The sequence below is a fragment of the Pinus tabuliformis genome, chromosome 3_1, assembly GCF_031772625.1.
Source record: "Pinus tabuliformis cultivar Carrire ecotype Pingquan chromosome 3_1, CPIR1, whole genome shotgun sequence".
In the NCBI taxonomy this organism is placed as follows: domain Eukaryota; kingdom Viridiplantae; phylum Streptophyta; class Pinopsida; order Pinales; family Pinaceae; genus Pinus; species Pinus tabuliformis.
The window spans coordinates 942,947,778-942,960,705 of NC_142301.1; positions in this window are offsets into that span (position 1 = coordinate 942,947,778).

Genomic DNA, 12,928 nt, shown 5'->3' on the forward strand with positions numbered 1-12,928 from the left:
ATTTTTATCTTGTCCAAGAAAGAATAAATCTCCCCTGTGAGCTTTATTTGCACAACTTCATTCTACGCTGGAGCTTGAGATGGTCCCCAAATCCTTAGGTTGGAGAGGTACATATGAGAGCATTTATGTCTTGGCTGCAGAACGAGGAGAAGATGTTTTTCTTTTGGTACTAGTTTTCCATGCAGAGAGGGATGGGAAAATAGACTAGCTTTAGCTGACCTACTAATAAAGGCAACATTAATCAGTATTTAATTTTAAGTTGGTTTACTATCTAGCATTACTTCCAAGCCAGAGAAACCATGACAAAGGCACCGCCATTGAAATAAAAGCAATGTCGTTGTTGGCATTACATCCAACCCCATGGAAAATTATAGGGGTTAATATTTGGAGATGGGTTAATTTTCCATGATTTTTCCAAAAAAAAGATTGCCCAATTTCCATTTTTTATAAAAATGTTTCACCCAAGTTTTACAATATAACATTATTTTACCTTAAAAATTGCCAACATTATATAAAGATTATATATAAAATCATTATAAATTTGAATAGTTTTACAAATACATCAGTAAATGTTTTATAGTTTGCATATTAGGGACTAGTGGGATTCGCCAATGTTTTTAAAATTCAAGATAATTTTCCATCCTTAAAATTTTCCCTGTCCAACCCATAAATCCTATGACGAAGGTACTTCCATTGAAATAAAGGAAACATTGTTGTCGTTTGTTTAGGCACATTTAAAATCACCTGAAACCAAAACCACGTGGACTGCATGTAGTAAGTTTTTAGAACTTTCCTTTATTCCAATGTCGTGTCCTTTTATTCTATTGTTTTAAGAGAATAATTCACAATGGAGTTGTCTTTAGTGTAACTTAAATCTTGTTTTGTGTTATTTAAACTGGTTGTTTTTACTATATATATGGATTCAACACTGTGAGAAACCCTAAAACCCTAGGGCATTTCAGTTGTGCAAGGTTACCCATCAAACTTGTGATTTCAATAAATTCTTACCCGATTTAGAGAAATTAGATTAGAAAAACCCACCGAAAAGCTTCCAAAAAATCACAACAAAGACAACTCGATTCACAATTAACCCTTCTTTGATTATTTTATCAAATCAAAACTGAATAGAAACACGTATGAAATGTTGAATATTAATATTACTATATATTTTCAATATATACCATATATTTCTTTAAAATATTTAAAGAAAAAAATAATAATTTTATTATTAAAATTTTTTATATTGAAATATGGTTTAGATTTTACAAATTTTATCTTATTCAAGAAATATTTGTAAAAGATTCCACTTCCCATCGTCACCATATACATAAATTGATTGATGTTAGTTTATAATTATTTTCATTGATTACCATCAACTTACGTTCACTTGCAGTTATATCCTTTTAACATTTTGTCTAGTAAATGTTCTTCCATGACATTGCGTACCTTAGAGAATAGAATCCATCTTTTTGCTTCTTTTTTTTAATTGTCTTCTCCTGAGTTTTTTCAATTGCAAACAAGATAGCTCAAGTGTTGTTTCTTTGAAAGATAAACAACAAGTTTCAGAGGCTTGTCAGTGTCCGTATAGCACTCAGATACACATGCTCTCCTAAAAAATAGAAGGTTCTTTATTACAAAAGCAATTGCAATGATTATGAGCTTATCAATGCCAGTCATCCAATCGATGTTTGCAAAGGGCACTTTGCAGTGTACGTTGGAAGTGAACGCAGTCGGTTTATAATCCCTACAAGTTATTTGAATCAACCTCTCTTCCAATCTCTGTTGGAGAAAGCTAGGGAAGAGTATAGATTCCATCACCAAATGGGACTCACCATTCCCTGTGAAAGCAACTTTTGAATACGTTACTTCTATTTTGGAAAACAAAAATTCTACAGTGGAAAGTATAGGGTTGAGCGAGACGATGGAGCTTATATTAGAATAATTGGTATTGGTTTTAGTCTTGACTAGGTTAATTTTAGTTTTCTTTGATTTGGACACTTTAATACTGCATATTTTATTCAGAATTCTTTACTCACAGTACATAACTAAGGTAGTAGGATTTCATATTTTCATATATTTTTAAAATTTACCATAATCTTGTACGTTTTACCTCCATTTATCCCTTGAGACTTTAGCATTGATATTTCTGCTCTTGAGATTTCATCCTTTAGTATGTCACTATTTTTAATCTGAAACGTAAGAAAAATTCTCTGTTTTCTAGCTATCCTTTTCTCTTTGGATATCGATTTCAATAATATGTGTATCTATGAAATAAGATTGAAACTTGGTGTTCAATATAGTGAAGTATGGATATCACTACCGCTGTTTAGTTTCTGTATTATGACAACAAGGACAACTATGCCCTCTCGGATAGTGAGAAGGTTTATTTTGTTATGCATGTGTTTTCTAGAAACATAACAATGACTTGCTATCGTATGTGGATTTCAAACGAAAGAGCATAGTTCTTTCAGCTAAATAGAGGAATAAAATTTAGAGCTATTTTTAAATATATAAGAGAAAAGAATATACTTTTATTTTTATTTCTTGCATGAAGGTTTACACAATGAATCATCATATTGGGCCTGAGTGTTTTTTTTTAGTAAAACTGTGTTATCTTCTTAGTGAAGTGTCTTTTGGGTGAATATTTCACCAATCATCAGGGACAGAGAATAGATTTGGGCGAAGTGTAGGCTATGGAAAAATTTATGGTGTAGAAAAAAAACTTGAAAGTTCTCTCTCCAGAGAATATTAAGGGCACTTATGGAAGTGCTATATGAAATTTTGGGATCCCTCAATACTAGTGAACCATGGTCGTTATGGTTGTGTAGCCGAAGGAGAATCAGAATGGATGTAAGACTTTCGATACTTTTAATATTGAGTTAAAACGAAATCGGGAGGGATTCCTAATGGTGTGTTGGTTAACCTTGGAGGTAAGATTTTAGTCATCTATGTCTGGTGTGGTTATCAGATACAAATTTTTGTTTTAAAAGTGAGCAAGAAATGTGTTTTAGAGGTTTTGTTGATATGTGTAGGGTTTACATTTTATTAGGTTATTGATTTAAATTGGTTTTATTAGGTTATTAATTTAAATTTCACCAGAAGGGTTGGGTTGAGGATGGGAGTAAAAATGGCATTACCATTATGATCCGGATTTAAGCAGGAATGCAACAAATTATAGATATAATCATAAATAAAAAGATGTAGTAGAAATAACACTTCATTTAATTAATATCAAATACTAAAAATCCTTACAAACAAAATAGAAATAAGACTAGCTCAAGCGATGATAGCTTATCTCTGAGAAGAGATGTGGTGGCTACATGTCTGTGAACTATGTTACAATGAGGCTCAAGGGCCTTTTTATTATTGAACAATAAGAGAAAACCATAAACAACCAAAACCCTAACCCAAGGAGATGTAACACCAAGAGTTTATGGGCCCCGTTGGGGTGAGTTGGACAACCAACTTCCCGGGGTCGCAACTTGGTCATATTATGTTCATTTGACGCGCATGATAACCCATTGGAAATATCTCTCCTATGAATACAACATAAAAGATGATTTTTGGAAAAAAATTACTAGTTGTAGATTGCCAAAAAAATGTTGTTTAGGGCCTCAAAATGGCTCTAGAAGTTTAGGAACCGAAAAATTTCTAAAAGTAGTAAATTGTGCTACAATTAAGGAAATTGAAAACTGAAAGAAACAATGTTATGAAACTAGATAAAACAAAGATAGAAAAGATAGATCAACGCCTTATAATTCAGCCTCTTCGAGGGGGCAACCTCCTTTACATTACATAAATGAACAATTCTTGGATGATTCAAATGAAAAAACCTCCTTTCTATATATAGGAGTCTAAGGAGTCACAATATAAGGCGCCCAACCTAAAAATAATAATATAAAGCCACAAAAATAACAATAGAGAGGATATATGGGGCACAGTGATAACAATATGGGGACAATAGGGGCACAACAATATTAATAAGGGATACAACTACAATAGTAATGGGGTAATCACTAGTATTATAGGGATCCAACATGCCCCTCTCCTTCAAAAAAGTGTTGTCCTAAACGCTTGAGTAGTTCTAGATGCTTCTATATAAAATTCTCATCCTCCCATGTAGAATCTTCAGCGGATAAGTTCTTCCACTTGATAAGATACTCCGAAATTGATCGATTTCGTAGCTGTCGAGTTCTTGTTTCCATGACTACTTCTAGTTCCAATATAATTTTTCCTTCCTCGTCAAGTTCTAGCAATATTGTTTGAACTGGGAGCTTGTCGCCTATAACCTTCTTTAAACATGAAACATGGAAAACTGGGTGCAATCGAGAAGCTGCAGGAAGCTCCAATTTGTATGACATAGTACCAATCTTTTGCAACACCTTGTATGGACCATAATACTTTGGTGATAATTTATTATCCTTCTTAGCGTGCTTGAGGGACATTTGCTTATATGGTTGTAGCTATAGGAATACCCAATCACCTACATCAAAACTTCTTTCGCTGCGATGTTCATCTGCCTGTTGTTTCATTCTATTCTGTGCCAACACGAGGTTATCCTTTAATAGTTGGAGGACTTGTTGTTGATGTTCGATGTGATGTTCCACTACTTGAACCTTAGAATTTTCTCTTAAATATGATGTGATGGATGGTGGTTGATATCCATAAAGTGCCATAAATGGGGTCATTTTTGTTGCTGTATGGAACGAAGTGTTATACCACCATTCAGCCAGAGGCAACCATTTGACCCATTGTGTCTATTTATCAGATACAAAGCAACGAAGATATCCTTCCAAACATTTGTTTACTATTTCAGTTTGCCCATCAGATTGAGGATGATAAGATGAGCTATGAGCTAACTGAGTACCAAGACAAGAAAATAATTCTGTCCAAAAATTTCCAATGAAAATGGGATCTCTGTCACTTACAATAATCTTTGCGTTTCCATGTAGCTTTTGAATTGTTTCCATAAATGCAGTAGAAAATGTACTAGCTTTAAATGGATGTGATAATGCACAAAAGTGTGCATACTTGGTAAGTCTGTCAACTACCACCATGATGACACTCTTTCCCTTAGACTTGGGTAAACCTGTGATAAAATCCATTGAAACTTCCTCCCAACGTTGGCTTGGAATGGATAAAGGTTGTAATAGACCCGGTGTCTTAATTGTTTCAACTTTATTTTGTTGGCAAACCAAACATTGCACCGCAAAATTTTGAATATCCGATTTAAGGCCATCCCAAAAAATTCCTTCTTAACCCTGTGCTAAGTTTTTAAAAATCCTAAGTGCCCTCCTAAGGGAGAAGTGTGCAATTCCATAAGAATCTTTTGTTTTAGTTGGGAATTCTTACAGAGGCATAAGCGATCTTTGTACCATAATGAATCATTTTTCCAGCTAAATGTATCATACATACTGGAATCTTGTTGTAACATTCGAATATGTGCCCACACTTCTTCGTCATTCTTCCATTCCTCCCTTGCTTCGTTTATCCAATCTGGTTGGATAATAGAAATGGCACACAACAATGCTTCCACATCCTCATCCTTTCTTGAGAGTGCATCTACCGCCACATTTTGCTTCCCTTTTTTGTACATGATTTCAAAGTCATAACCCAACATCTTTGTGATCCACTTTTGTTGCTCTTCAAAGGATAATATTTGTTTTAAAAACTATTTAAGGCTATCATGATACATTTTTACCTTGAAGTGTCTTCCCATTAGGTAGGGTCACCATTTCTTAAGTGCATGGAGTATTGCCAACATTTCCTTTTCATAAATAGCTTTGTGTAAAAACTTTCCCTTGATTGGATGACTTCCAAAAGAAATGGGTCTTCCATCTTGCATTAAAACAGCACCAATTCCATTTCCTGAAGCATCACATTCTACAATAAAGGATTTTGTGAAGTCCGGTGTAGCTAAGACCAGTTCTTGGCACATTGCCTCTTTAAGATGTTCGAAGGCCTTTGTTGCTTCTGGAGTCCATGAAAATGAATCCTTCTTCAATAATGTTGTTAGAGGTGCTGCTATTCTCCCATAATTCTTAACAAACTTGCGATAATACCCTGTCAACTCGAGAAATCCTCGCAGATGCTTTATAGATGTGGGGATTTTCCATTCCTTAATGGCTTTAATTTTTCTAGGGTCTACTTTAACTCCTTCATGAGATACAATATGACCCAGATATTCCACCTCTTGTACTCCAAAGAAACATTTGGATCTTTTTTCATATAATTGTTTCTCCTCCAATAGTTGTAGCACCTTTTCAACATGTTCAACATGATCCTTCCAAGACTTGTTGTAGATTAGTATATCATCAAAAAAAACTAATACAAATTTTCTAAGAAATGGTTTGAAAATGGAATTCATCAAACCTTCAAATGTTGAAGGTGCATTGTTAAGGCCAAAAGGCATGACCAAAAATTCATAATGACCCTCATGAGTTCTAAATGTTTTTTTGGAATGTCTTCAGTCTTCATTCTGATTTGATGATATCCTGAACGAAAACCAACTTGGTGAAGTAAATTGATCCATGCAATTCATCCAATAATTCATCAATGATAGGAATGGGAAACTTATCTTTAATAGTGAGCTTGTTGAGCTCCCTATAATCCAGACACATGCGCCATGATCCATCCTTCTTGTGCACCAATACTATTAGAGCAGAGAAAGAACTTTGACTCGGTTGAATTATACTAGCCTCTAGAATTTCTGCAACCATACATTCAATTTCACTCTTTTGGGCATAGGGATATCTGTACGGCCTAATGTTTGGAGGAACACTTCCTGGAATCAGACAAATAGCATGATCATGATCACGAATAGGTGGGAGACCTTTCAGAGTCTCAAATACCTTGGAATGATTGTCCAAGACTTTTTGGAGATCTGGAGAAATAGATGATTCCAATGTGGAAACATCTAGAGAACATAATTGTGCAATTACACCTCTTTGTTCCTTTTTTAGAAGCTTTGTCATACCGTTAGAGCTGATTAACTTTCCTGGTTTCCCTGCAATACCCCTTAATTCAACCTCATTTCCTTCCATAGAAAATTTCATGAAAAGTTCTTGAAAATTAAAAGCTATTGTACCCAAGGATTGTAGCCATTGGACTCCTAGTACAACATCAGCACCTCCCATTGGAATGGAAAGCATTGGGCAAGTCAATACATATTCTCCCATGGATAGCTTGATATTATGGCACTTTCCAGAGAAATTTATTGTTCCTCCATTTGCAACCATCACTTGACACTCTGGTGCTAGATATAAGAAGCAATTAAATTCTTTTGCTACCTTACAATGAATAAACTTCTGGGTACTTCCTGAATCAATCAACACTATTTCCTTTTTCTTCTTGATTTGTCCTTCTATCTTGATGGTTTAAGGAGTGGTAATTCCTGCCAATGCATTACAAGATATGGTCGGATTCATTTCTTCTTTATCTAGGCTTTTTTCCTGGAGTATATCCTCTTCTTTTGACCTTTCTTGCTCCTTTTCTTCTTCCTCTTCACAATCTATGTAGAATAATTTTTTCTCAGCACACTTATGACCTTTAGTATATTTGCTATCACAACTCTAACAAAGCCCTTTTGCTTTTTTTTCTTCGAATTGTTGTGGTGTCAACCTTATAGGTTGTGGAAGACTAGGGACAACAACACTTCCATCTTTATAGTTGTGAGTGGTATGCTTCCTGGTTGCCATAATTTTGCTTTCCATTTTTCTTGCTAACCTGAATGCCTTCTCCAATGAATCAGGTTCCCAAAGGCGAACATCATGTTGGATATTATCCTTTAAAGTCCCTATGAACACATCAATCCTATGCTCCTCTGGAATATTTTTTACCCTTATGTTCAATTTTTGGAACTCCTCAATGTGCTCCATTATTGAACCCTTTTGTTTGAGACTTATCAATTGGCTAAAAAAAGTGTTGCTTTTTGTATCCTCATAATGTGTTTTCAATTCTTCGGTAAAAATTGCCCAAGTGATAATTTGTTTACGAGAGCAAGGCCATTGATACAATACAAACTGATTTCGTTCCAAATATAATGTTGCAATACGTACCTTTTGTGTGTTTTGCACATTATTGAGACCGAAAAATTCCTCCATAAGTAATATCCATGTTGCGGGATCCTTGCTATCATATCAATTTTTGGAATATGGTGGGTCTTCGATCCCATATTAGAGTCTATGAAATCATGATAATAATTTCTTTTGTTCACATCGTGAGTTTCCTTTACTACCTTTTCACCATTAGTAAGTATTTCTTGTAGAAAATTTATCAAATCTGTCTTCAAATCTGCCATGTCTGTCTTCAAATCTATCTTCAAATTTGCCATGTCTCTCATCAAATCTATCTTCAAATCATCCATCTTCGCTTCCATGCCCTTTATCTTATATTCCACTCCATTTATCTTAGCTTTTGTTAGCTTTTGTGAGAGTGACATTTGTTGCACTCGGTCTTGTAATTTTGATATATCATGTAGCATTTCTTCCTCTTCTTCATGAGTCATGCTACAGCTTTCAGGTTGCTTACTAGTTTTTTGCATTTTCTTTCTTTAGGGCATCAGTTACTGATAATAATGCTCTACTATGCCCTTTGAATTCGTCCAAAATAAATTTTCAAACCAAGCTTAAGTAAAAATTTAAAAAAATCTACACACCTTTTTTCACTTTGTAGGAGCTCAATATTGCCTCTGATGTATCTTTGTACTTTCAGATCATCCAATTCTAAAATTACGACCTGTAGTAGCCCTCTATGTCATCTTTCCAATGCTACCAATCTGATACAAATTGGATTCTCCAAGGAAGAGTTATGCGAAATCTCCCACAGTGACCTGATTATAGACTAGTTTAGTAGAGAAAACTTGTATGACGTGCCAGGAGTCAGTGTTTCAACCTTTGGCTCTGAAAAATATATAAAAGAAACTAAAATCCATCCTATTTCTATACCTTCTTACGAAATTTCAATCAGATGCTCAGAGAGAAAGTTATGATGATTTTCCCCAAGTCACCTTTTTGGAATGTAATTCAGGACTCTGCAAAAATACCAACTTCTTCAAATCATATCTCTGCAAATATAGCGCAAAACGTTCTGAAATTTGGACCTAAGGTTCAGTGTGATTTCTTCTCAAATGGGTTTTTCTTATAGCTTCTGAAACTTCATAGAAAAAAAGTTATAGTGAAAATGCCACTATGACCTATTTGGAGCAGCGAAACCCTAGAATCCAAAGCTCTGATACCAAATGTTATGAAACCAGCTCAAAAAAAGATAGAAAAGATAGATCAATGCCTTATAATTCAACCTATTCGAGGGGGAAACCTCCTTTACATTACATAAATGAACAATTCTTGGATGATTCAAATGACAAAACCTCCTTTCTATATATAGGAGTCTAAGGAGTCACAATATAACCTAGCCGACCTAACAATAATAATATAAAGCCACAAAAATAACAATAGAGAGATTTTATGGGGCACAGTAATAACAATATGGGGACAGTAGGGGCACAACAATATTAATAAGGGATACAACTACAATAGTAATGGGTTAATCACTAGTAGTATAGGGACCCAACAAATAATGGTGGAGGTCCAAGTTGAAGTGGTGGGTGGCCACCAATATCCACCTGGATCATTCCCCCCACCTTAGGAAGCAGTGGTCCCCATTGCGTTGAGTTCCTCCATGAGATGAGGAAACTTCTGTTGAACTTGGTACCTGGTGAGCCACTTGCCATGGTGAAGGAGTTGGCTAGGTTTGACAACTCGATACAGTGAGATCTTTTGTTGGTGAGTGTTCTTGATCTACGTGTCCATGATCCAATCAGTTGTGGCTTGCTCCATGCAATCTGGATTTAACATTGTAGGTGTGAGTTGTTCTGCAATGTCTGATGTGTCCAGCAATGGTGGGAAGTATGGTTGAAGGTGGTCAACATTAAACACTAGGTGCAAGCCAAGGTATGGGGGAATGTTAAGCTCAAATTCATTGTTTCCCAGAGCCTTGGTAATGGTGTAAGGATCATATCAAAGTGGTATGAGTTTATGATAGGCTCCAGTAAGGCATTCCTTCTGAAAGTGCAACTAGAGTTTGTCACCCATACAAAACTTGTGTGGCAACCGGTGTTGATCATGTCGCTGGTTTTACTTGCCATTTGATTTATCCATAATGTGATGGAACTGTTAGAGGATATGTTGGATGTGCTCAATGAAGTTGTTTGCCTTATCGGCTTCCAACTTGACATGAGATGAATAAGCCTGAGTAGCTGCAAATGGTATGGCAACATCAATGGGACATAATTGTGGCTGGATCCCCAAGCCCACCTGAAAAGTGCTGTGGCGAGTTGTGCTGTGGAGATCTGGGTTATAGCTATGTTGGACATAGGGAAGGCTCTCATCCCATGTTCCTGAATGATTTGAGTTGTACATGCACAGAATGTGTATGATCATCCTGTTAACATTCTCTATCTATGTATCAGTTTGGGGATGGAAAGTTGTGGAATTAGGGAACTTGGTGTCCAACATTGACTAGAGATTGGACCAAAATGTACTGAGGAACCTGCTGTCCCTATATGAGATGATAGATTGTGGGATCCCAAAGGGTACCCACAGTCATTCAAATAAGAGTTTAGGAGTGGCTTTAGTGGTGATATTCTTCTTGTAGGCCACCAAAATGGCCATCTTCGAGAATTTGTTGACGACCACAAAAACATAGTCGTTTCCATGCTTAGTAGAAGGAAGCCTGACATGTAATCCATAGAGATATATTCCAAGGTCGACTAGGGGTAGGCAACGGAGTATAGAGGCCTTGCTTCTTGATGGTCGCTTTGGCAATGGCACAGGCAGTGTAGGATTTGATGTACTTCCCGACATCCTATCGAAGATTTGGCCAGTAGAAATATTTTTGCAATACTACCACTATTTTCTCGACCCCGAAATGCACAGAGACCTGACTATAGTGTGCTTCCAAAATCATCTTGGCTCGCTTGCTTGAAGGAACACAAAGGTGTCCTAGGTGGCATAGCAGGGTATCTTGGAGGTGAAAATTTGGAACTTGATGACCCTCCAAGAGCATCTGGTATGTGTGGCCAAACTCTGGGTTGCTTTTGTAGAGAAGTGGCCAATCAGAAGTCTTGTTCCCACAAGAGTTGAGCACGGTGGTTAACACCATGATCAGTGGTCAGATGAGGCAGTCTGCAACATTATTTGTGCTACCCTTCCTATACTTGATATTCAAATGGAACTGCTGCAGGTATGTGGACCACTTTTGATGGCGATCATTCTGTAACTTTACTTGTGTCTGTATGAATTGCAAGGGTCGGTGGTCTGTGTGGATAATCGTTTCCTTCCCTAAAATGTAATGCTTCCATTTTCAGCAAGCCTGGACAATGGAATACATCTCTTTACCATAAGTGGGATACTTCTGAATTGTGTCTGAAAGTGTCTCACTGTGATATGCCATTGGATGGCCCTATTGAGTAAGAACTGCCCCAATAACATAGTCAGAGGCATCTGTCTTGATCTCAAATGGATGTTGCAAGTCTGGTAAAGTGAGCACTGGTGTAGAGTAGAGGCCATCTTTCAACTCTGCGAATGCCTTCTCTTGAGATTCAGACCAAAAGAAATTTGCTTTCGCTCCTCCCTTGGTGACTTGACCCAAGGTCCAAGTGATATGAGAGAATCCCAACATGAACCTGCGGTAGAAATTGGCAAGACCCAAAAAGCTACAGAGCTCTGTCAGAGTGGTTGGGGCTGGAAAATCCCAAATGACTTGGATCTTCGTTGGATCCACATGCACCCCTAGTTCATCAATAATTTATCCCAGATATTAAAATTGGGTTATGCCAAAAGTTAATTTCTCCAAATTGGCACACAACTTGTGTTGCCATGTTGTTTGGAGAACCTGTTGAATTTGGTGGAGGTGCTCTTTCCATCTCTGTCTCAATAGTCAAAGGCATATGTCTTGATCTCAAATGGATGTTGTAAGTCTAGTAAAGTGAGCACTGGTGCAGAGCAGAGGCCCTATTTCAACTCTACAAATTTCTTCTCTTGAGATTCTGAACAAATTTTTTTTTCTTTCACTCCTCCCTTGGTGCTTGAATCAAGGGCCAAGTGATATGAGAGAATCCCAACACGAACCTGTGGTAGAAATTGGCAAGACCCAAAAAGCTACGGAGCTCTATCAGAGTGGTTGCGGCTGGTAAATCCAGAATGACTTGGATCTTGGCTGGATCCACATGCACCCCTCATTCATCAATAATGTATCCCAAATACTGAACCTAGGTCATGCCAAAAGTGAATTTCTTCAAATTGGCACACAGCTTGTGTTGCTACAGTGTTTGGAGAACCTGTCGGATGTGGTGGAGGTGCTATTCCCAACTCTTGCTAAAGATCAGGATGTCATCCAGTTATACCACTACAAATGAGTTGGTGAATGGCTGGAAGATGTCATCCATCAGACTCATGAAGGTTGTAGGAGCATTCGTCAACCCAAAAGGCATAACCAACCATTCGAAAAGGCCCTCCATGGCTTTCAAGGCACTCTTCCACACATTGGAGGGTTCGATTGGTACCTGGTGATAGCCAGACTTCAAGTCGATCTTGCTAAAATATTTTCCCCCTTTCAGTTGGTCTAGAAGGTCATCAATCCATGGGATCGAGTACCTATTCGAGAAAGTGATCTTGTTCAGCATTTGGTAGTCAATGCAGAGTCTCCAAGTCCCATCCTTCTTCTGTACCAACATGGTCAGGCACTCAAAGGGCGATGAACTCGGAAGGATGTGATCTTTCTGTAGCAGCCCCTGAATCTACCTCTTGATTTCGTCATTCTCCAGAATTGAGCGTCAATACATTGGTCCATTAGACAACGACGTACCTAGGGTCAGATCGATGGAGTGCTTGACCTGATAGTGCAAAGGCACCCTTGTGGGGGAGGTGAT